Raw genomic sequence first — 27,015 nt, forward strand, 5'->3', positions numbered from 1 at the left:
GTCATCTTATTTTTCACATTAGGACGATGCCTATTAATATAGCAATCCTTTCTATGTTAACATCAACGTAAAAAAATAATTTATTATATTGCATTTTTTGCATTTCATGACGTTTTTGAACTAATTGGTCATTTTTATATTTTTTCGGCATTTTTTGGTCATTTTTAACACTTTGAAGAACTTTTAGATCATTTGAAATGCATTTTACTTTCTTCTTTACCGATAGATTTGTGAAATCATTTTCGAAGCATATAGGTCAGTATAAAGAGTGAGTAACAGTGAAGTTTGAATTTTATAATTTGGAACGGACTCTAAAGCCCATCTCTCATTGCACTGAAGGCTTCACTTCACACAACGGAAGTAATATAAAATGCTTTACAACAGCTTAGTTTAAGTGAGGGCTTTAACCGACCACTCTTGATTGAAACAAATTGTAAACTCTCATTAAAATCTATAGTTTTTTCTTAAAACCTTCATTTTGTTGCATGTTCTTTTCCTTTATCTTAGCCAAATTCCAGGAAGTTGCCTCCTCTCTCTGAGATTTGCAGGGCAGTCATTGAAACAAGGTGATTAATTTTTAAGAAGTTGTGGTGCGAGTACGGTGAATAATATTTAAATGTCATTTTCTTTTAATTGCATGTCAATTTTCCATTAGTTTAGGAGCATTTTAATGATTATTTTAAGTAGATTTTTAGGTCATCAACATCCGCACCCTAGTTATGATTATCTAGCGTCTGATGGTGATAATGCCGGCACAATGAGTTCAGGGTCCACAGCCGAAAGTTACCCAACATTTGCTCTTAATGGAGCGAGGAAAAGACCCGGAAAAAAAACTCAATCAGGTAACCTGTACCAACCAGGATTTGAACCCGAGCCTGCTCGTTTCACTGTCAGGCATACTAACCGTTACTCCACAGCTGTGGATACAATACTTAATTAAACTTTTAGTGAGACAATGGAAAAGTGAATCTTCGTTTTTCTACATTACACAAATGAATTATTTTAATATTTTACTCTTTCCAAACAAATTGGCTAATAAGGATTCTGTGTGTAGAAAGGAAGGGAATAAACAGATTTTACAGATCGTACAGCAACCTAGCGCAGTTTTCTCGTAAAGTTCCCTTCTCTTCCATTTATTCGTATTAGAATTGTTATTACTTCTTAATGGTTAATAAACACTCTAGTCCATTCTCTCCTCTTGTCCGACTTAATACACTACTGCTGGTAGGGGACTGTTTATTTATTCGTACACTAGACATTTCACAATGCCAACAACCTTGGTCTTGAGGCCGGCATGAAGCAGGACCACTGCTGAGGCATCACAGAAAAATCACAAGACAATGGACGAACACTCCCGTGGGAGTAAGATGCATTACTTTCATTACACTGGGAATCGAGCCCTGGAACGCTTGGTTAGGAAGAGTACACCTATCCACATATCCAAGCGATGGACACCGTTCTTCCTTACGGGCTATTCCATATGAAATCGATCAGTAAAAAACCTCGCATTTTTATACTCTAATTTTTTCCCTACTTATACAAGGTGCTGGGGGGAGTGCATTTTCAAAAATATACTATCGAAAGTCAAACGGTTTCCGTATTATTGAGCGACAAATTTAGCGTGTTTTATAAAAACAAGCCTCTATCAGCGCTCAGAACTCTGGAACCATTTACTGCAGAACATTGAACGAGAGCTTATTTTGAAGCTGACATTTGGTAGGTTATGTTAAGAAGTAATCCTTATTTTTATTGTACACAGAGAGACAGATAATCTGATTTTACTTGTTTTTAGGCTTTCTGATCATTTGTAAAAATGTAAAAAACTATTGAGAAAAAACCTTTCATTATTAAGAAGGATTCGGCATTGTTTGCTTAGTGGTACGGCAATAAGTTTCGAGGGTATTAAATAATTATTTTCACACGCCTAGACTTGAACGGCGCAATACCGCTAGCACTAGCCGAGAGCTGAAGATAAGCGAGCGTTGGGCGTCATTTTACTCCTGTGTTTATGAAAACCTGTGATAAAGCTAGCACAGCCATGACTGCTAGACGACACATCACGTGTTTGTCTCCTGGCCTTGCTTGTCTCGGCTAAGCTCCCGTCTCACAGTCAGCTGGTTAGTTCACGCGCGTACTATTTATTTTATTTATTTGATATTTTCAATACTTTATCAACATACCATCAGTAAAAAATATGTTTATTTGTACTTTCAATGCGGAATCTAACTATATATTTTAAAAATATTTTTTCCTAGCCAAAGGCGTCTTAATGAGGAAAAATCTAAATTTTTCAATTTCCATAAAAAGTAAGAAAAGTAAGAAAGTGAGAAAAATTTCTCAGCATCAAAATAAACCATGATTTTGATCATTGGGTGAAAGGATTTCGGAGCTACAACAGTTTAAAGTTGCTAATTTTATGAAAATACGATAAATTTAAATATTTTTAATTTAAACACTATTAAGTTCTGATGCCTCAAACTTTGCACAAAGCATTGTATCACAGTTCTCTACGTACAAAAAAAAAGTTTCACTGTATTTAGAAATTGTAAGGTCAATTTTCTCTATATTTCGGTCGATTTGAGATGGAATAGCTCCTACGTATTTTAAATGTATTATCAAGAGTGACATCTTCAACAGTAGTCCGAAAATCAAATGCAATTTCAGTTCGAGAAATCAGCATCTGCAAGCGAATAGACGGTAAGGTATATGCGACAGGATTTTCAACGATAAAATGAATATAAAGAGGAACTGGATATGTAAATGCATACCACTTTGAAAAGAATGCAAGTACATTACTTCATAAAGCACGGAAAACATGCATGTGTTTCAGTATTCAATAACAGGTGACTGCATCCTCATACAAAATCTTTCTTGTGGCCACGTTCCAGTCGATCAAGGTCTAGAAAACCAACGAGGCAATGACGCAATTGAAGACTTCAAAATAAGAAATATGGGAATGGTTCCAGAATTTATCTATGCTTTCCAATTTAGTAATCTGTGTCCTTGAAGTATTTCACGGCTAGCGCCATGAAAGTTCGTGTTTGTCAGACTTAAAAGAAAAATTACATTACAAAATAATCCAGGGTTTCGATTGCAATGTCTTGTATGTTAATTATGACCAGTCACTTTCAGAAAGGACCTACATGAACGTCGAAATATAGCTGCAAGATGTATACGACGTGGATTACATGTAGCTTGTAAACAAACATCTGTTTGTGTTGCTTTACTTTAGTGTTATGGTTGGGGGAGATGTTGCCATGAGCTTGTATAGACAAAAAAAAAAATAGTATGGATACGTTCTAAAGTGAGCGAATTTAGTGAAACTCGTCACAAATGTAGTCTTTCCAATGTAAATATTCTGGCACAGTGCTAACTTCACTCGTTTCTAGTTTTCACCCATTTCCATTCACGAGTTCCAGACGCTACTTCAGTTACTTTCAATGTTCGTTGAATTGTTTACTTGAAAGGTTTTAGCTTTGTAAATATCAAAACTATAAAATTTTTATGATGATCTTAAAATAAAAGTCCTTCGCTGTAACTCACGCTGTGGGATTAGTAGTTATACATTCACCGAATCCTGAATCGATTCCCGGAAGGATAGTGCAGATTTAGCTCCCTCCTGTAAAGACTGTTATGTTGCTGGTCGAATTTTGCCGGAAGCCCTTTATCGCAGACAGAAGTCGTTTACAATTCTGCAAAGTACCGCCTTGGCTTCGTGAATAGTGTACAGCAGTGGCAAAAAAACCGGATCGACTCTTGTAGCTGATTTCAAGAGTCACAGATTCAAATTTTGCTAGTCAGAAAACACATCTATCTTGTATAATTAATTGTAACAATAAAATTTATTGCATTTGTTCGATTCTTACCGTCTTTTTGTTTCCTTCAGTGCCTCAAACTTACAGACGAAAAAACTTTGAGAGTTTTATTTTCATCTGGCATCAATATTACATTTCTACCTCTATTCGGCAAAGATAACTGCGTATTTTTACATTAAATAGCAGTACATACCTCTGGATTCACTATCCATAATGAAATTACTACAGTTTGGCACAATACACAGCACAGGATTCTTTTGTATCAGCTACAAGGGTCGGTCCGGTTTTTTTTTGCCACTACTGTACACGTTATCCATCAAACCGATTCTTGATTGATTCCCGGCGTGGGCAATTGATAGGTCAATTTATATTCCGTCTACAACACTGAGAGTTTCTCCCCTGTCATAGACTATATACAGAGTGTTAAAAAGTATTCCATATTTTAAAAGTCTAACAAATATCGGTCCTAAAACTCATACTAGCTCTTGTTCATCATCGCTACAGGAGGTGCTCAATGTGATGTCCATTGATAGCAATGCCCTAAGTCTTAGGGAATCACGCACTCTTTGGAACACTCCTAGTTGGTCTCGGATGTACTGGCAGGTATTGATGACACGCTCCTGTAGTGCATCATTGATGGGGGCCAATACTTGCTCCTCCATATCGGGCGTACGAACAGTGCGAGATATCATTTCATAGCAAACGAATTGCCTGTCTTGCTGGAGGAAGTCTCATACCTTCAAAGGCTAGAGATGTGGTTCATGCATGATGGAGCACCGGCCCATTTACACCGAAATGTCCGAGAGCACCTAACATAGACATTCAGTGGGCGATGGATTGGTTGGGAGGTCCAGTACGTTGGCCTGCTCGTTCCCCTGACCTTAATCCCTCTTATTTCTGGTTGTGGAGACACACGAAAGCTTTGGTGTATGCAACCTCCATCAATGATGTATAGGCCGTGCCACTGTTTTTGGAATATTAAATAAGTAATGAGAACCGTAAGTGCGAGTGTCTTACGTTTGTAGCAGAGTATGGGCGAATCCAGAAATGCATATAGAGTGTTAGTTGGGAGATTTTTTAAATTTTTTTATTTGGTTATTTTACGACGCTGTATCAACATCTTAGGTTATTTAGCGTCTAAATGATATGAAGGTGATAATGCCGGTGAAATGAATCCGGGGTCCAGCACCGAAAGTCACCCAGCATTTGCTCGTATTGGGTTGAGGGAAAACCTCGGAAAAAACCTCAACCAGGTAACTTGCCCCGACCGGGATTCGAACCTGGGCCACCTGGTTTCACGGCCAGACGCGCTAACCGTTACTCCACAGGTGTGGACTAGTTGGGAGATTGGGGGGAAAAAGACCTTTGGGAAGGCCGAAACGTATATGGAAGGATAATATTAAAATGGATTTGAGGGAGGTGGGATATGATGATAGAGACTGAATTAATCTTGCACAGGATAGGGACCGATGGCGGGCTTATGTGAGGGCGGCAATGAACCTGCGGGTTCCTTAAAAGTCATTTGTAAGTAAGTAAGTTAGTATACCCCTAATCAGATATACAGATTGATGAGCCTAATGAACTTTCAAGGCAACCACTTTTATCAATTTCACTATGTTGCCATCTAGCGACTGCAAAAGAAGTCACGTTATAATCCTATGTAACTGCATGGAGTAACTGTACTTCAATTTAGCAGTAGTTACCAAAAATATCTTTTTGACGCTGTAGGATCTGGTGGTTGTTCTCATTTTATGTTGCCATTTTATAACATGAGAAAAAAAAAATATATATATATATGATCAAGGATGTATGGTATACATGGTATACATTTACTCGTATGAAGTGAGTTCTTAAAATGATCACGGAATGGATCGAAGTTCTCAACCCATGAAAGGAGATGATGACGATGATGATTATGATGATGAATGTTAAATGTTATGTTTTATTTAACGACGCTCGCAACTGCAGAGGTTATATCAGCATCGCCGGATGTGCCGGAATTTTGTCCCGCAGGAGTTTTTTTCCACGCCAGTAAATCTACTGACATGAGCCTGTCGCATTTAAGCAAACTTAAATGCCATCGACCTGGCCCGGGATCGAACCCGCAACCTTGGGCATAAAAGGCCAGCGCTATACGGTACCAACTCACCAACCAGGTCGACTTGATGATGATGATGATGATGATGATGATGATGATGATGATAGCAAGTCATTAATATGCTGCAGAAGATGAGCATGAATGCATTGACACATTAACAAATCTTTTCCAGAAAGTGTTAAAAAATATTTTCCCTCAACGCACTCTCTTCCAAGACTACACAAGCAATTGCATTATTATTCTGTGACAAACAGGATACAAAACCCCAACTTACCCAAGTCTTGCGTCACAAAGACATTTAGTTAGTAGCGTTGCTCGCGTCGCATACGTAACGTCGATCGAGTGGGTGGAGGTGGAGGAGAAGGAGAAGATTTAAAAATCAGTGGAGTATTTTAAGCACGCATAGAAACACACTAGCACGCACAAACAAGCAGTGCCTAGTGGCGACAACTCCAGCCCGCTTCAACGCCAATGAATTTGACCGTCGGGACAGCTGACACACTGCGGCACGCACGCATGTTTCCTGCTGCCGATGTGCGTTACTGGTTGGCACCTGTCATTCCCATTATCTGATGGATTACCGAACGACATATGGGACCAACGGCCCAGCCGTTTGCAACCTTCCACGAAACAGCCATGGGAGAGAAACACGAATTCGCTCTTGAGAGTTTCAAGTATAGACTAGTTTTGATTTTTTCTTTTTCGTATCAATTACTAACAATGCTCTCTCGTGGTATATTCGACGGCTCGACGTAGTGTACAGGCTGAAATCAGAGGGTTCGAATCTCATCTGTGATACAAGACATTTACTCGTTACCAATGCGATGTATTCTTAATTAGGTGTTTGACATCCATGTTACGATAATCCAACTATGTACACAAAATGCCCTATGTCTTATGTGAAGATGCGTTTAACCACTTCCCTTATTATCCCGAGTTAACTCGGGTTGCTAACATGTGTCAAAATTTATTAACTCGAGTTAACTCGTTTGAGTCCCATTGTCTACTTCATAGTGATTTTTTAAGTATGTAATAAAATTAGTGATGTACAGTGATTCTGCAATATTAAATGACCTCTTTACGAAAATAAAAAAATATGACACTTTTTTTCACAAAACTGGTAAAATAAATAGTAAGGGAAGAGGTTAAAAGAAGGTGTAATTAATGAATGGAATAATTCTGTGGTGTTCGGGTAAAGGGGTATAAATCATTTTTTTGTCCAGGTGGAATTTTGTTCCCCAGATGAACACACAAGTTTAATTATACAAGTGGATGTGCAAAAATCAAATAATGCTAGCAGTTGATGTGTTTTGTGTAGAAAATTATTTGTGATAAGGGTTCCAAGTTCAATTTTAATTTATCTCCGAACTCATTTTTATGACATCTCTAGGACCCGGATTTCGATGACTTTGCATCTTTTTTCTGATGATGCTAGGACAATGCTCTACGGAAGATAAATGTAGCTCATATCATCTTCAGTGAAATTAAACCAATTTGATGGGTCATTTTTTATGCATTTTTGGACACTTTTCTCTGATAGGCAATTTTTTTTTACGGATTATTACTTTCTATTAGTCATATTTTAAGAACAAATCCGGGTTTTTGTCATTTTTAGCGATTTTGATTGCATTATTGTTAATATTAGTAAAATTATGTTTCTGAAGCACGAAATCTATGATTTCTTGGAAATCTGTTGCATTGTGGCCTCCCCTATTCATGTTCTGTTAAACATTTGGACTCGTCCAACTAACCGGTCATGTCTATTTTAAGACAGACTTTGTCCTCTAAAGGAATGTGGGGGTGAAATTACCTGCTTGAGGTTCGCACTGTCACGGGTTGTGTACTGGTTACAATTCAGTCATTCACAGAGAGGAAGGTAGTATTGAATCATGTTACAACAAAACTATTGATGCCATACCAGCAAAACTGGGCGGGAAAAAAAATCTGGGTCTCAATTGATGAGACCACAGATTGCATGGGTCGTTATGTTGTAAATGTAATTGTTGGGGAAATGAATGACGAAAACAGTGGTGACATTTTCCTTTTAAATTGTGAAGTCTTGGAGAAACTACAGCCTGGAGAGTACAAGAAACCCTGGAAAAAGGTGTTTGTAAGTTATTGTAATGCAGTGTTGAGTGATAAAGTGTTAAGTGATATTGCCATATTGCGCAAGGAGGTCGACAAATAAAGGTAATTTTTAAGTCATTCTTTTTTATTTTTAGGTCGTTTTTAATTGATTATAAAGTCATCATTTTAATGTCATTTTTTAGTATTCTTTAGGTCATCAAAATCCGGGCCCTGCTTATCTCCCTTTACCCGAACATCACAGAGCTTTAACTAGGCAATTATACTTCCCTGCGATTTACGATAGAGTAAATTCTAAGTTAATGCATCCAAACTTTGTTCTTACTCAGTTCTTATTGGACATGGCAAGTTTGGTAGTTATTTCGATAGATTCAAGATAGGAACAGAAGGTGGAAATATTTGTGCATGTGATGACTCCCTACAAACAGTTCAACATTTGTTATTTGAGTGTCACAAATTTGAACTACAACGTCTTGAACTAGTTTGTCGATTAGACAGTTGCGACAGCAAGTACTCCCCACCATTACAAGTGTTCCGAAATAAATGCTGTTATCAAGATTTTATGAGATATGTGAATTACGTTCACAAAAGCTATAATCTGAACACATGATAAAATTTCTATATATATCCACCGACTTTTTTTTTATTTTTTTTTTATCTATAGTTTTTACATATTTTGTTATAAATAATTAATTTTAACAGTTGGTAGAAATTAATTAGGATAATAATTTACAACAAATTCACCATAAATGTGTTGTATAAAATTTAGAAACTGCTTGCAACAACATTGTTTTACGGAAAACTGTGTAACGTCTTCAGAAATTTCAAGCCACAGAAATTTAAATTACATGCTAGTGAATATTAAGATTGTTTGCTTAGGTTATAATATAGTATACATTCCATGAAACTTGTTAATTGAAATGCAAGATTGAATTTCAGTATTTAATTTCATCTCATTTCATTTCATTCATGTGTATAAATTATAAAACGTTGTATAGATTTGCTGAATTTATAGATTTGTAAAATTTTATTAATTTCAAAATTGAAACATAAGATTAATACAATAGGAGATTTAATTAATCAATATCATATAAATATCATAATGTATTTATGACCCTAATATACCTATATCAGGTAAAATAGGATTCTCTGTAAAATTGGAGTATAATAATAATAATAATAATAATAATAATAATAATAATAAACTGTGTATCCACATTATATGTAACATTTAAATTACCGCAAAATGCAAAAACATAGGTTTATATCTGACAAGAGTCAAGGCTGGTCCACAATAAACTGGGAACGGAAACAATGAGAACGAGAACGGAAATGTTAATTTTTTAATTTTTTATTTTAGTAGGTTATTTTACGACGCTTTATCAACAGCTAAGGTTATTTAACGTCTGAATGAGATGAAGGTGACAATGCCGGTGAAATGAGTCCGGGGTCCAACACCGAAAGTTACCCAGCTTTTGCTCGTATTGGGTTGAGGGAAAACCCCGGAAAAAACCTCAACCAGGTAACTTGCCCCGACCGGTAATCGAACCCGGGACACCTGGTTTTGCGGCTATACGCGCTAACCGTTACTCCACAGGTGTGGACTGGAAATGTTAAAATAAATGTATAAAAATGTGAGCATTCATAATTAATTTTCACGTTCTAGTTCCCGGGCTCCGGCAAGCTTCTCGTTAATTGTGAATGTTCACATTCATTTACTCGTATTTTAACAATATTTACGTTCTTTTTTTCATTTCCGTTCCCGCTTTGTGGACCTGCCTTATGATGTATCAAAGAAGTTAATTAAGAATTATTAGTGGGACTCTCTGAAAGTAAGAATTACGAGCCAGTGATGGAATATTTCAGAAATTTACTTGACGGTATTAAGGGCAACGAAAATATTCTCATGAGGAATATCCCAGTTTGCGAGTCGAATATTTGGTCTTTAAGGGTGCTATTCATAAACATTTCGCTAGCTCGGGCTACGAGCGTGCTAAACAAGATTCATATCATATCATATCGCTGACACTGGTTTATGAATACGAAAAACGTTAGTTCGCTGATCATCCACCGAAAGCCCGCGCTAAGAATGTCTATGAATACGGCCCGTACTGTAAAAGGGAATCTGAACACGAAATGAATATAATAAATATCCTTGCATCTAACATTTGCACATCAGCTCAATATTTCAAACTCCTATTTACAACATACATATGAAAATGAAAAAATAATCTTGTAACTACTAAATATAATAAAATGAGGAGGAGGGGGGGGATTTATTTTAGCTGGCAGAGTTAAGGTCGTTCCACTCAACCAGGAAAAAGTATACAGGCTACAAAGAATACAGCAATTTGATTTAGATAAAAGTTACGTGTATACAAGAGTTACTTATCAATTAAACCGTAAAGTAGTATGAACTATTAAATAACCAATGAAATACAAACTGTGTAGCAGAATTGAACTAAAATACATAGAATGTCAATATATTACAAATAATGTTAGATAATAGAAAGACATTATTACGAGACAATTTTGAAAATACAGCGCTACCAGGATGCATGTCTAAAGAAAGAAGTTACCATATAGTCAGTGACCGTTTAAGTCAGTATAATTAAGAGTGAATTAATAAGAAGGTTATTCTTTACATGTCCATAAGTTATTTTTACTGTATATAACTTACTTAGGAGCTAATCTTGAGTTATTTACTAATGTTCAGTTAAAATAACCCATACTAAGCGGTATTTCATACTAGTTCAGAGGATGCGAAGGCATTTATTTCCTCTTCTGCTTGCCCGGAGTCCGTCAGTAACAGAGCAGTAGCTGTTACCTCTTCTACCTGCACCCCCCCCCCAAGTTGTACTCACAAGAAATTAAAATATTAAATAAAGTACATAAGTGAATATAAAATACAGTGGCATAGATGTTTAACAATTGCATATTTGAGTATATTTTAGTGTCGTTCTTACAATATTTTCAACTAATAATTAAATTAAGAAATGTTAGTTTGTATTATGAAGTCAGGGGGGAGTGACGCAGTGCAGATCGTCCCTTTGTGTATGCTGTAGAGTAGCAACTAGGAGTGGAGAAAACATTTATCTTCTGCTCTCAGTAGCTTTTTCATGTGCCAGTTGATATGAACAGCAATAAAATGAAATGTAAACGCTTAGTATTGAGTCTCGATTATCGGTAAACATTTTCAATAATAAAATTGCTCACTATGTTGCAAGTCAATTAGTACGATGGACAGTAGCATCTTCCCCTTCACTGATAGTAGAGAGTGTGAGTAGAAGGGAAGGCGTATCAACCAAACTGAAATGGGGTTTAGTGACTTTTATACAACTGGGCACAAGTGAAATAAACTATAGTACCACACAGGTAGGTCTAATGGTAAGACCTATGAGAATAAAAGAATATCACAATTTCAAATATATAACACAGGCATATAAAACACGGATTAGCACTATGCTTAAAAGTGCTATCGTGTTTCTGTACATACAAAGTGTGAAAATGTCGAAATTCTACATAGGGCCTTTTTTTTTTTCTCAACAAAATGAAAGCGTTGACACCAACAAATGAATAGAAGAAGAACCTTGCCTCGGCCAACTGTTCCTGTTTACACTATATTCTGCTTTACCTTGGGACCCCTAACCTCACCTTAACAAGGGGGAGAAGAGAAAATTCTTTTCATGAATCTAACTCGACCACCTAGTAGCACCACAACACTGTTTTCCAACCGGAAAGCACACGCACAACACCTGGTACATGGCACTCGGAGGGATTAAAATATTTCATCTTCAAAGTAATTGTATTACAATGCAATCAATGTACTTTAGGCGTACTGAGTTACGAAAATATACATTATGTTTATTTTATATAGAAACTCTGAACTCTACAGACTTATCTTTCTCCGAATGTTAGAATGCATGAAAGGAGAATAGATGGCGGAAATGGTGCCAAGGGAAAAAGAAATACTCCAAAAATCATGTCCACCACAAATTCCGCCGCGATTTTCAGGGTTCTGAACCCGTTTTACGCGTGATCCCGTCATGGTCTTACGTTCTAGCGGTCTAGCCGCTGCACCAACGATACGTATAATTATGCAGAATTGCATTATGACCCAATGCTACACATGACTTTGGTATAGGATTACTGAAACATGACTACTCATGGAAAGATTACGTGTCTGTTATCGTTGTAGGCCCTATTTCTGCTCACTGTACTACCCGCATCCCAATCAAGAAGCAACTCTGTCAATACACTTCCTCTCAATACACACTCCGCACGATAACAACATGTGCTGTAGCTTTTATTTTTGAACTACTTTTAATCGGTTATATAGGGTTAAAAATATAACATAACTTGGTTTAAATTAATATAATTTGGGAATAAATTACTATAATCTGAGAACAAATTAAGCAATCAAAATGGATTGGACGATTACGAAATGTGTGAAGAACGGAATTTGGTTATTCCGTGCTAAAACAAATTTTTCCATTGCTATGATGCAAAATTCTCTGTAAAATAAACAGAAATTTGTTAGATATTCGTTTTCTTTTTATCACACATTTTACAACTTTGAGAAAAAGGTTTCAAATCTTCACACAAGAAACGGTTTGGAGCAATGTTATTATGAATGTAGTAGAAACGTCAATGTAGGATTAAGAAGAATTCGGACAAAATGCATCTGAGAGACAGTCTTTGTACCATGTTTTCTTATTGTGAAGTTAAGAATGATGAAATTGGATCAGGTCATGATAAAATGAAATCGGGAAGACCAAGAATTAGTGACTTAATGAACACCATTTTAAAATAATTTAATACGCAAACACAACTATTACATGAAATGATCAATAAGTTGTTGCAGCTTTATTTTCTTCAGCTCTAATCAACAATAACAACAATCCAGAGTGCCAGGCGACGATGGAAAACAAAATATGCGAAAACAAATAAATGAAGCGTATAAACAACTGAATGCTCTTTCATATTTAAGTATAAAAATATAGGGTTGTATTTGAAATTTCAAAGTGAGGGAGGCTGGAGGTGAAATATAAAATGCAATTAAGCCTGGTTTCAGACTTCCCCCTCAATATCTAAATTAACGTGTTTTGTTTAAATTGAATTCAATTTAAATAATTAGTTATTTAGAGTGGAAAGTTTTGAAATGAAAGCCCTGTATATATTGCTATCGATTCATATGAAATTTCCCATACAAAAATCTTCGTTTATAACAGAGATATATCTGTAGCATTTTCAGAAAATGGACATGTCAGGTTTAGAATGTTTGTTGCACATAATATAAGTTTTTTATTCCTCATATTTATGGTAGGAATATGTCAGCTATTGCGTTTTTAAATGTAATTAGTTTGTATTCTAGTATTAACTTTCAGAAATTGACCATGATTCACTATGTATGTTAACATGACGCAGTCATCATGTAACACTTCAGTCTATTCTGAGACAGAACATAATAAAAAAAATCATCTTCTCTGAGTGACCCATTTTTAATATTTACGAAACTATAAATTCGAATAAACAGGAAACTATCAATTAATCCCTAGGAAGGGATGCGCTCACAATAAACAACTACCCACACAATTTTCCATTAAATTAATTACAACTTGTTAACGTGGAGGGTTAATTCACTTTAGGTCATCTCATCCCGGATCCACCCATTCAAATCAGTCACGATGACTGCCAGCAAACTGATGGCAAGTAAGAGGACCAGACCAGTCTCGTCGGCGCCCGGTACGGGGTAGCGTCAACTCCGCCCGCCCTCGCCATGGGAACAGGTGACGCACTGGCTGCAGGATGCATACAACAAAATACTTTTTGAGCACAACATATAAGTAAATTAAAGTTAGCCCTTTTATACGCCATTAAGGCGCATGGAGGTGCAGCTAAATGCTTTCGTAATCTCTGCTGAAGAATGAGATGGTGTAGTCGGCACCACGTTCTCATCGTCTTTTAAAAAAGCAAAAGAAAAATCGACCTCTCTTCGTCTCAAATTTTTGCGCTGAAATATGTAGTTACTTGTTATTCAATGTGACGTAAAAAGATTATTTTCTATGTTCAAGACTGTGCTTCAGATAAATACACGAGCTTAAGCGAAGAAAATTGATAAATTAGTTGTACGTTATTTTAAAATAATATAAAAATGTAACATAATGTAGAACTCAATTTTGATAATGCATATTTTTACAGCTTTTTTTTCACTTCGTTGTACATGTTTTGTCATATGCTAGTGCATGGAAATCCGGGCTCTAATAGATTCATTCACACTTTCTATTCTGCAAAGTCAAATGGCTGGTCAGAAATGAAGCCCTTGCTATGTTCCGAAACATGTCACTGTTGGCTGACAGCCACATATTCCATAGGTGGTGATGAAGTAAACGATAATAGGTTCAATTATATTGAAAAATGGTGAGAAAACATGTTTAAATAATGATTTGTCCGTCACAAAACATCCTGGACTCGGAAGGAAATGAAGCCGGGTTTCCTATGTAGAAAACAGGTGATTCGTGTTTCCTATGTAGAAAACAGGTGATTCGTTCAAACTGAATTTCAGTAATTTAAATAATTTCAAGGGAAAAATTGTTCCGGGGCCGGGTATCGATCCCGGGACCTCTGGTTGAACGTACCAGCGCTTGCCAACTGAGCTACCCAGGAACTCTACCCGACACCGTCTCAACTTTTCCCTTTATATCCACACAACTCGCGTGGGCCGACGAAACGCCAGAGACCCACATCGAGTGCACACAAACTGTGTGACTTGAAATTGTGGTTTTCTGTTAATGTACATAGTGACGTATATATTATGCAAATCTAATCTTTCAGGTAAAGCTTCAAGTCACACAGAGTTTGTGTGCACTCGATGTGGGTCTCTGGCGTTTCGTCAGCCCACGCGAGTTGTGTGGATATAAAGGGAAAAGTTGAGACAGTGTCGGGTAGAGTTCCCGGGTAGCTCAGTTGGCAGAGCGCTGGTACGTTCAACCAGAGGTCCCGGGATCGATACCCGGCCCCGGAACAATTTTTCCCTTGAAATTATTCAAATCTGCTTTACAGGAAGTTTTACCTGAAAGATTAGATTTTCAGTAATTTAGTTTAATTTTGAAATATTAAATCAAGAAATATATCATTTATAAAATCCGCAACGCTTTCGTCTGACAAAAGATGTTAGGCTGAGGGTAACTGGGGCACATTATTATTGGAAATCTACAAAGTTTGAATGTGTTCACCGAGCTCACGAGGTTTTTAAAGCTAACACATGCACACTGGCTCTCGACACTAATTCTTTGAACAATCTACTCTATAGATGTGTAACCAGCCACTCGTGATGTGGTGTGAACACTCGCGACAAATGGTTCACGATGTTTAATTCAATGTAATTTAAAAATAAAACTTGGGATGGGGAGGGGGTGTTCGACGGGGTGTTGAAAGCGTTATCTCGGATTTTAGCTGGGAACAAAGTGACTGTCACTTTAACACTAACAGCCATCGTGTTCCGTTCTGGTCTGCGGTCAACTACCATATAGAAAATCCGTCCATCATTGGACATGACAGTCGGTCAATGAACGAACAAAGAGGTGTCTGGTCTGTAACATATCACCGTACTTTTCGCATCAACTCCAAAACCACAGCCATGGAATAACAGCAAGGCCAAACGGTGTTATGAAGACAAAGGTTTTACTTCCCATCAGTCAATTGTGACGAGGTATCAATAGTGTCGCACGTTTACCAACCTTGAAAAACAATTGCGTTATCTAGTCATGTGTGCACACAGCGCACAAATCGGTCATTCAGGATCTTTACGATGTCAGTTTCAGGGCATAAATTGCACAGAGTTATTGCAAGAACGATGATTGAATTTTAATTGAAATTCCGACCCGAATACCTAGTTTACGACTTAGACATAATTGCCCTTAATTTGAGGAAGGTTCACAAAATATTCAAATAACACTTCTAAACAAAGGATCTCTGCATATTTGTCGTAACTACAGTCCGGATATGCACGAAGAAAAAATAACCAGTCAAATATGAAAAATGTATCCTAAAATATGCAATAGGCCTAGGTCTAAAAATATTTCTTTACAAAAAATACAACTGCAATACATCAATCCCATGTAGGCTACTGACCTTACTATATTAATTATGTTTTGTTTACAGCAAAGGCCGTAACTCTGCCAGTTAAAATAAACTATTATTATTATTATTATTATTATTATTATTATTATTATTATTATTCTCCGCTGGTACAGTAGCCTATTTAAGAAATTCTGAAAATTTCTTTATTCACAGTAATTAAATAAAAGTCTGAAGCTGAAAAAGGTTTTGTATTATCAACGTGTTTGAGGATACGCACACATTAAAACCCTAAGAATAAAATTGTCAAATCGATATAAGCGCCGAGAACAAAAATGATTACATTCTTCAGTCTGTATTCTGAAGCGAAATTACACTTTCTCAATACACCTGGCCTTCAGATATTATTAAAAGTGTGTCTCAAAATATCTGTCCAGTAGTTTAGAGGAGAAATCGTTGTACACAGATAATATATATTCCACAAAAACTTTACAAATAATTTAGCGTAATACAAATAATGAAGGTTGGGGGGGGGGGGACAGCGAATGTCCGTTTTTTGCGATTTTATAGTACATAGCGAATTTTACTGGTGGCAACATGTATTAAAGAACTATCATCACAAAGGGTTTAAAAGTGGTAACGCCCGTATACGGAAACGTTAAGCATGTGGTACACTGGTTAAAAATATGTATGTATGTATGTATGTATGTATGTATCAGCACTGCAACTGGGTATACTCCCGATGGCGGTGATATATAATATATACAATAATTACAGCAATAAAATTCGTTAGACAAGCGTTAAGTTTTAATATACTTGCGGCCAGTGGCATAACTCGTTGATTCCTGCACAGGACTCCCTGAGTACTACTCTACTAATGCTTGTTATGCACTTGTATTTTACTGACCTATACCTATTAGTTACAAGTGACGTTTACGTTAACGTTTTACGGAAGTTTCAGTACTAATAATTTATTAATGCCAGAAAATTTTTCTACTAGTAAAAGAATGGTGGCGCTTTGAACTACTATTGATATTTTAAGGAGTATAGTTATATCCACGTGAAAGTTAAGGTCAAGTTAATGAAATAATGAGACTTGTCGCGTATTTAAAAAATAAATCGAGCTTATTGTTAACAGGGAAGCGGGATTTCAAACGTCCGAACCTGCATGTATTAAAGTTCCGTCAACTAGACATAAAATACAGACTATTTACGATTTGTATATTACTTCACCCTGTGCCATGCTGACCCCACAACCAGGGAAGCACGAAATGCGTAGCTCCTCTACACCACACTGGAATGTAAATCGGTACGCAAGGAAGAAGTATAGCATGACGAAAAAAGAAAGGAAATATGACTCCTTACTCCCATGGATGGCATCGGGAATGAAGAGCACAAAAACCTATCATTTCCATGATGGGGGGGGGGGGGGAGTTTCTTTTCAATTAAGTAGATACGTTCTTCTTCTTACCTTTCGTATAACACACAAAAACGTAATGTCCACTAAAATTGCTTTTCTAATTTATTGTGTTGACTAACATCATTAAGAATTCATAACTACCAAAATACCTAACAAGCAATGAAAAGTCTAGATTCGTCATTCACGTAAAGAACAAACGAAACAGTACTCGTAGAAGATACAATGTACAATGCATGGCACAATAGCAGGAAAACGTTACGCTACAAGATAAAAGCTCGACGCTACTCTTTCTTTAAGAACTGCTCACTGCCTGGAACCACGAACTCTCGAAAAATTTTATTACGATACTGTTCCTGTTTCAAACTGTCACGCACATATATAAGATACATTGGTCTCTGCAGAGCTGGACATTTATGCAGATTAGCCACACAAAATGTTTTACTTGGCCGCAGATCCGCTTTGTTTTCAACGTACAGTATAATATGTCCCCCCCCTCCCCCGGTGCACGTGTTTTCAATTTCCCCTTCATATGTTGGGACTTCATGCTATTAATTTTTCATTGGATACCGGTCATATTGACACGGACACACAAATATTAATATTTTCAGACTCATTTCCACCTACTGTACGTACTCCAAGAAACTTCCAATTCGGATTGTATTGTTCTGATGCAATAACTTGAAGCTAAATATTTCATTCATATCATCTGTGAGCAAATGACACTCCGTGTGTGTAATAGAGAGCTACTCGCGATGGATAATTGCTATAATTTCGGTCAATTATTAGCTGAGTTAATCGTAATTCAAAAAGAGCTGGAAAAATGGAGAGAGAGCAGAGTAAGATATGGACCGGACTGCTGCTGATAGGTGGAAGACGTTACTGCGCAATGAAAAGATATAATATTTTTTCTGAAGTTTTAAAAGGTGTTCCTTATTTTTTGGTTTGCAAGACCAATATTTTTATTAAATTATTAAAACTAATGAAAATTATCTTTTTTTCTATTATATTTTTTTGTGGTATTTGGGTTTTTTCTTCTAATCGTAAACATTTACTTGTTACGTTGTTAAGTAAATGGGCCCCATAAGCAATCTCCAAACTAGAATGTGGACGAGAGGAGGCCAGTGGATTTTGCCCGGAGGCCATTCATACAGGAACAGAGTTCTACAACAAGGGCAAATCGCCTTATTTTCCTTCCAAAGAACGGTATAGGCCAGCTGTGAGTTTTAACACCCTTACACATTCATCACAACCAGCCGACTCTGAATCCTGAAAGTGGAAGCAGAAAACATATCTACAAATCCATTTCAACAAACGGAAGGCAAGAAGACTAACAAAATTTTTCATGGTAAAAAACTAATTTTGGAAGGCGTTCATTGTGTCTGGGATTGTCATCTAATTTCCCTATATGGTTTTGGAAGATGCTCCTACACTAGATTGGAGCCTAAATTCGCAGTGTTTTTGTTTGTCATCACAACACTGCGTTGTTAGGAGATTGTTTATCGTTTGTCATTTGGTGTGTTGTGCTTGTAAATACATCTTGAATTTTACAGATTTGAATGAAGAAAGTTTGTGCTATTTGTGGGTTGAAGAAGATGGAGTGCCAAATGCAAAAAATCGAACACTTTCGACATATTCTTCTGTTTGAGTTTAATAAAAGAACAAAGGCAGCTCGAAACATGTGACGTATACGAGGATAAGGCCATCTGAGAAAGCACTGCAAGAAAATGGTTCTGTCGTTTCAACACATAACACCTAGTACGAAAGTTGGTATCCATCCACAGATGATGTTATGTGTCTGGTGGGATAAAGGCCCCGTATACTACGAATTGCTTCCCAGAAATGATGCCATAACTGCTCACATTTATTGACAACAATTCAGACGTCTTGCGGCCGCAATTGAAGAAAGACGACTTGGAAGGCTGTATCAAATGCTGCTCCAAAACGATAATGCACGAAGCAGCTATCCAGGAGTTGGTTGGGAGGTCATTCCACATCCCCCATATTCTACCGATCTTGCGCCCTCAGATTTCTACCTTTTTTGTTCTCTATCCAACAATCTTCAAGGGAACTCAGTTGACAACGAAGATGCTTTACAAACTTGGCTTCACGACTTCTGTAAGTCCAAACCGGCAGATTTCTTCACACACGGAATCGAAAAACTATCCCAGAGTTGCCAGAGAGCCATAGAAATGTAGGAGAATATTTACTGATTAATTTCTTTCTTGTATTCATCTCAAAAACTTTCGTCGCAGCGAAAAAGAACGCTACGAATTTTTACATCAACCCAGTTTGCAGTTCGTACAGATATATAATTTTATGTATGTTAATTGTATTTATCCGTATATGATAACTTCAGGTGGGCTTTCGAGATGATTTTAGAAAATTCACTTTTAAGAGTGAAATTTGCCACTTTTATACACTATTTAATTCTGTATTAGTTAAAAATGGAACAAAAGGTAGAATAATGAATATGCAATATAGTAAATTAAATACATTAATGTTTCAAGATGATAATGAAAAATAGAACTGGGAAATAAATATTACTTAAAAGAGGAGATCAATTCATGATTGGTACAAAGTAGTGACTAGGCATTAAAAAAAAAAAAACAATATTTCCAAGGCAGAGGGGAAGCGAAAATTTTTTGTAGGTTATTTTACGACGCTTTATCAACATCTCAGGATATTTAGCGTCTGAATGAGATGAAGGTGATAATGTCGGTGAAATGAGTCCGGGGTCCAATACCGAAAGTTACCCAGCATTTGTTCATATTGGGTTGAGGGAAAACCCCGGAAAAAACCTGAACCAGATAACTTGCCCCAACCGGGAATCGAACCCGGGCCATCTGGTTTCGCGCCCAGACGCGCTAACCGTTACTCCACAGGTGTGGACGGGGGAAGCGTAAATGTGAAGTTTAGTTAAGAAGAGGAAATAGGCGGTATTAAATTTAGGTATAATAGAGCGTTCCGCAAGAAAGTGTTTATCTAATGTAATTGCGGCACCGTATCCAAATTATAAGGTCCACATTACATGAATGTAATTGCCGACATGAAATATACCTACATATTTAATCTTATGTAATTCTAGAAAAAAGAAAGACACTAAACACTTATTGCAAAGAACACGCACAGGTCAGAGTACGTGATAGAGATTAACAAATATAAGTAAGAAGTGAAATTTATAAGTAAAACGTGCCGATCTGTGTGTCGGTGATTCCCATATAAGACACACACAATTCAAGTTCTGTGAATCACATCCCCGTTCAGTTATCAGTTGTCACTTGTACATCCGCTAATCTTCCGGATATAGTGAGTGCTGTGGAATGTGCCTTATCTTATTTACGAAAGGAACGCAGTGTAGATTCGACGAGAGAGCTTCCCTTTCAGCAGTATTTAATACCATAATATGCATCCAACTACCGTGACAATGAACATAATATGTAATCCAAACAAGCAACTTTAAGAAACTCCATGCCGTGCACACTACGCTATAAGTTAAGCATGCTTCTACAGTGCATACATTGAAGTAAGTGTCACATCTATTTAAAAAAGATAACCAGTTTCCGTTATTTTCGTTTCCTCCGTTGATTTCCTCTAACGCTGGAAAGTGAAGACTAAAAGGAAAATGATTTCGTCTTGCAATGAAGGCAGCAGCCATTTACTTGGATTATAATTTACACTTCACAACAGGCTTTAATTAATTTTAGTTCTGCCTCCTTTAAAGCCGGGTATAATGACTGATAAACCAACCGATAGAGTCATTCGATTCTGCTAGTCTGGCAGTGTAAAGAATTTTATTTCCAAGATCATAGTATCTGTGATCGTGGGATCCCAGCTGACAGCCAAGAAATACTGACAAATTTCGCCTTGAACACTTTCGTTAAGGACCAGAGCCCTTCACGTTCCGAAAACCTATAAAATGTTCCTCCCAGGCTTTACTTCCCTTCGTTAAGAGTCGTGTTATTGATTTATAGATTTTTATAATCTATTGTCTTCGGCCGGGGTTTAGCGTGGAAACCACGGTCCTAACAACATTGCAACCACAATGAGTTTTAATAGTGAATCAGCATCAACATGGAAATCCACTTAATACGTGGGAAATATTGAAATAAATATTGCGCTTTAACCGGGGTGGGGGGACGCATATAAATACATACAACATGGATAAAGGTAAGATAAGCCTTCAGACATTTTAACAGTTTCTTTCTTTTTGGATAGTTCAATCAGGTAGCGGTTTCTCACCAAATTTGACAGGTTCGATTCCGGACAGATCCGGTGGACAAAGAGACCGTAGGAATATTTTTTTCGAGTATTTCCATTACCCCCATAATTATTTATGGTTTTTAGAGAACCCGGGGGTTCATTGTCGCTTCTCACGTAATCCCGCCATCGGTCCCTATCCTGAGCAAGATTAATCCAGTTCCTACTATCATATCCCATATCCTTCAAATCCATTTTAATATTATCCTCCCATCTACGTCTCGGCCTCCCTAAAGGACTTTTTTCCTCCGACCTCCCAACTAACACTCCATATGCATTTCCATTACTCCTCCTACTAGTTTTATTCTACTAAACTAGTGCTCAATATAATTATAGGCATATTATCGATTCATGTCTTAATATTCTGTAACTAAAAGAGATATCAAAAGATTTCCGATTATCTAATGGATAGTACGTATATTCACCTACTGTGAATATAGGGCCTATGAAAGGAATTGGTCGTCGTGAATTACATATAACCCAGAACTACTCTGTGAAAATAACTGGTTTCGGAACTCAAACTCAAGTTCTCTTATGAAGCCAAAGCAGGAACTACACTAAAGCCCTTTTCATTATTCAAGACTAAATTATGGTAATATCTAAACAAGGAATTTCGGGAGGTAAGAGCGCTTTCAAAACAGTATATTTCTGGAATTCAGCACAAAGTTATTATCGCAATGCGGAGAGTTATAACATGAGAAAAGCAACAGAATACACGGTTGCAGATGCGTTGCAGTAAATCGTTAAAACAGTTCGTTGCTACTGGGGAAAAAATATTACATACAGAAATACACGTGGAGAATTACAGAGAGCTAGCTTACAGAACCCTAATCGCTTTCTTGCAATATTTATACCTACTCGAATCTTCCAAAAAGTTCCAACGTCGCAAAATGTGGTTCCTGTGCTTTCTTATTCTGTTCTTAACGCCAGTGGTCAATCAAATAATATTATACTCCTAATGTATGCCGAAAAATGTTATACTGTTAGCTGACAAGAACGGTTTCGTCCTCGTGGAACAATGGTAATGAAAGTGGTACTGAATTTTATTAATCTGTTCAAACACCATCTTTTATTCGCAATAAATTTCACACATGTAAGTTCTGAATTCGGATCTCATATGTGGGGGAGGGAAAAAAAAAAAAAAAAAAAAAAAAAAAAAAAAAAAAAAAAAAAAAAAAAAAAAAGGACTTTCTTTCGATGGACGGAGTATATAGCAGTGATCAAGATCTTCATTGGCCGTTTCGCAGTCAATCTAAGAAAAAAAAAATATATATATATATATATAGTTGCAGAGAAACCAAGTCATTTAAGGGGAGAGGATGGTATTTTTGATGAAAAATTACTAAATTAAAATATATATATATATATATATATATATATATATATATATATTCTTTAAAATACTCTGTGACGTGTGGATCGCCATTTTTAAACTTCCTGCATTATGGATTTTTAAATCACCCTTTCAAAAAAAAAATTTTTTTCTTTAAAATACCCTTTGATATGTGTGGAATGCATTGCATAACATTTTGTGGGTTTTGTGCCCTTATCGTATGTTGAGACGTCATTTTTAAACTTCCTGCGCTATGGATTTTTAAATCACACGCCCGCTTTTATCGGTTTCCAGTAACTTCATTTTTTTTTTTTTTTTGCTACATTGCCAGACAAAATGGATATAATTTCTGAACTATTAAAGATACATGCATGAAATTTAGAACACACATTCTTTAGACTATTAGAAAACTTTTCTCTGTAACAGAATGTTAATTGATTTCATTTAAAAAATACGTCCGTTTGCAAGAAGGGAAATCAGAAAATTGTTACTAAATTTTAATTGTTTACTTTACAAACGTGGGGACAAATACCAAAATTCTGTTACAGACAGTTTGTAGAACATACTTTTGCAAATTCTTTGCAAAAACTGTTTGAATCTATCTTTAAAAACTGTTTAGATATATCGGTTTTAGTACAGTCCTGCATTGGGTACATTTTTTTTTTTAATTTGGGCCCCCAAATATATATATATATGTTTTTTTTTTTTTTTTTTCAAAATATTTTTATTTGGTTGAGTTGCCACAGCTATGAGCTCTCTACATACAAAAAAAATTAATAATTTACACCAAATAGGAAAAAAGTTAAAAAAAATATCTTCTCCCCTTAAGAACAATAATTTTGTATCTCTGTGTATATTACAGCCAGCACCAAGTAAGATTGGTCTGATGTAAAGATCCTGGACGAATTAACATAAAATGCTTGTTCGACAACACTAACTGTTGTTCGATACAAGACTCGAGGCACTTAATCCAGAAATAATTACTAGAAAAATGCCTGCTGTTCATTAATTTTCTGAACAGCGAGGAAACGAGATCATTACGAAGCACACAAAAATGTGAAAAGCACAAAGTCTCTAGTTCGAAAAAAAAAAAAACTATCTTTGCAGTATTACACGATGAGCAAGAAATACAACACTATAATTTCGAAGAAGAATATTCACGAAACGCCTGGCTGTTTAAATTCAATTTTTTTTAAGGGAGAAAAAAATGAAGTTCCGGAATTTAATATTTCATAAGCAATGGAATGCGACTGTGAGAACATCAGGAAACCGTGAGAATAGCCTGGGGAGAGTCTGCATACACAGTACTGCACTTACAAAAATTCTCTATCGGTATATGTTATGATTTACAATAAGGAAACGATAATAAAGGAAGTAAAAGCGACACTTCTGCTAAGTACAGCAGAATAGATGTTTATCGATCGACAGCAAGAGAAAACACACAAAATATATAAACTGATGATGGTACTTTACCTTTCTTTCGTTTCCAGCACAACCACTTGGAATGTGTGTTCCGCAGTGCCATCCTAAAATTAGAAACGCTAAGTGTTACGATGGCATAAGACGAATTATATAAAAAAACGACTGTAACAAACATGTGGGATCAAAGCTGTACAACAGAGCATTCTCATTCTTTATACTACAGATGTAATAAAGAAATCCTGCTCCATGGATGTTCTAAGCCTATTCTCGCGCCTACATGCACAAAAAGCACTCAAAATGTAGTAGTAGACTGTGGCACTGCTGTAGTAATCCCATGATTAACGCCGCTGCTTATCAGAGGCAGAACGGGATTGTTATCTCGGAGGATAATCACCAACTGGATCCAATACTTTCTACGGCACACCTGGCGATTTACGGATTGCGTGTGTACGTTCCACTACCAGGGAAGATTTCTCCGATAGGTTAAGACCGTGATCTATATGGAGGAAAGTAGCCTAATATGGTGTGGTGCTTAATATGGGATACCTCAGAATCTCAGCTGTTCTGCGCTGATATCGTCTCGAAACTTTATAAACCACAAAAGCACAGATAACATTTTCTATGAGTAGGTCACCATATCCCTGTGTGAGAAGACGCCTCAATCGAAGAAAAAAGTTAGCACCTCGAAAATTTTTGTTGATAGTATGCGTATAAAAATATAATCAGGATTTTTTTTTTCAACAAATTTATATTCAAGTGGTAATATGAAAATCACGCTACCTGATGTTACTCTGTTTTTGGCCTAATTACATTCTAAACAATAGTTGGACGCTTTAGTAATTCAACACGGCCAGTTCCCTACTATGGCGTAGGCAGAGGACCGACTATGGGGTACACCATATTAGGGACTATGCATTACTACTTTAGATATAGGCTTATTAATTGTAAATGGAGCTTCCATATCTGCATGCTTTTACTTTGAATCTTCATCCTTAGCCCGAAAATGATTTTTAATAAATGGAAACAAAAGTGAGCTACTGAAATGTTGAGAATAAACAATTTGTAATCAGTCGGGATTTGAACCTGTGGCTTTCACTCAGAGCACCAACAGGTCACAATCATTAAATACATTATTTAGTGTAGTAATTGAAATTATTGTAGTTGTATGCATATTTAACTTAGAAATCCCATCCCATATTAGAAACCCCTATCACCCCATATTAGAAAACTACTTTTGATATTTCTTTTAAATCGAGTTTGTAGCTTAAAGTAGTATACTTATGTAGATGAATGACAGTCTAGAGCCCTACAACGGAAAAAGTTGGAGAATCAATTTGCATCATCTGTGGATACAAATATTTGATATTCTCGACGGTATTAAAGAAATAAAGTAGGTACCCCATATTAGGCTACTTTCCTCTACCAAAAGCAGGGGTTTTTAACGCATTATCATACGATCCGAATCTTCCTGCAATGACTCATAATTTTTTCCGACTGTAATATTTTAATGTGAATTTGAGCTATTTCTACAAATTACGAGATTAACGAGAAAATATTTTGTACAATTTTTTTAACAAATTAAATATTTTTAATCAATTTTCCTCGTAGCTGTCACTGAACACAATCATTTTTATATATCCTGAGCCAGCTACGTAGGTAGTGATTTTGTCCCGATCACATTATTTCTGTCGATCGGATTTCCTATCGAGTAACTGTCATTTAATATAAAGCCACTTATAATACCAGCGCTTCCGAATGGCGCTACTGTGTGGCTCAAACGTGATACCGGCTAGAACGACTCGTTAATTTCACCGACTTTTATGAGGACAACACTGTTTTAATCAATTGACGATTGCAATGTTCCTAGGTTGCTAAAAACATGGTTATTGTTATTACGAATGTGAACGTAGTTATTCCATAGCAGTTCTGGTTGAGTAGAAGGGAATGCCTGAAGGTTTTAACTCTACAAAACAAATAAATAAAGTAAATACACTCCTGGTCACGTAATTATTTTTTGTCACAAACTCAGATATTGTAATATATTTTGCCATAAGAGATCTTCCTGTTTTCTTTGCATCCTTAACAGAACCAATCTGTTTGGGGGGAGGGGGTTCTGCCTGTAAGTCAGGGTATAGGCACCGATTTACAGCACAGAACTGACTCTGCATTAAGTTGGAGATTCTAATCTCTGTTAGTAGAGACGCATTTTTGTACTTTGTCAATATGTTATCGGTAGTCTTAAATGCAGGGACGCTATGTGCCGATCTTATTGTGATCCCATCCTGTGTCCGTATAGTCTAACAGTCTACTAGTTCGCGAAAAAAAAAATTCAGACATGGACTAAGTGACATGTAAAGAAAATATTAGTCGCATAGGGATGTCGGCCAAGGTGAATTCAAAGATAATGGATTCGAATCCCACAGACAATAAATAATAAATTATGTCACTGTTGTGACGACACCATGCCATGTGAGTTCGACCGTGTATTTGTCTTCTGTTAGATCAA

General features: G+C 36.5%; 1 protein-coding gene across 5 annotated transcripts in view; it reads right to left on the bottom strand.

Moving 5' to 3' along the window:
* Positions 1–27,015, bottom strand: part of brat (brain tumor) — a 718,927-nt gene that overhangs the window by 264,234 nt on the left and 427,678 nt on the right. For 3 of the 5 annotated variants that reach the window (XM_069823297.1, XM_069823298.1, XM_069823296.1), the window contains one exon: positions 24,561–24,613. The exons of the other annotated variants lie outside the window; for them this stretch is intronic. The gene's annotated coding sequence lies outside the window, so the exon portion shown is untranslated. The remainder of the gene's footprint in view (positions 1–24,560; positions 24,614–27,015) is intronic. 5 annotated transcript variants of the gene reach the window in all.

This window comes from Periplaneta americana, chromosome 4 (genome assembly GCF_040183065.1).
Source record: "Periplaneta americana isolate PAMFEO1 chromosome 4, P.americana_PAMFEO1_priV1, whole genome shotgun sequence".
Classification (NCBI taxonomy): domain Eukaryota; kingdom Metazoa; phylum Arthropoda; class Insecta; order Blattodea; family Blattidae; genus Periplaneta; species Periplaneta americana.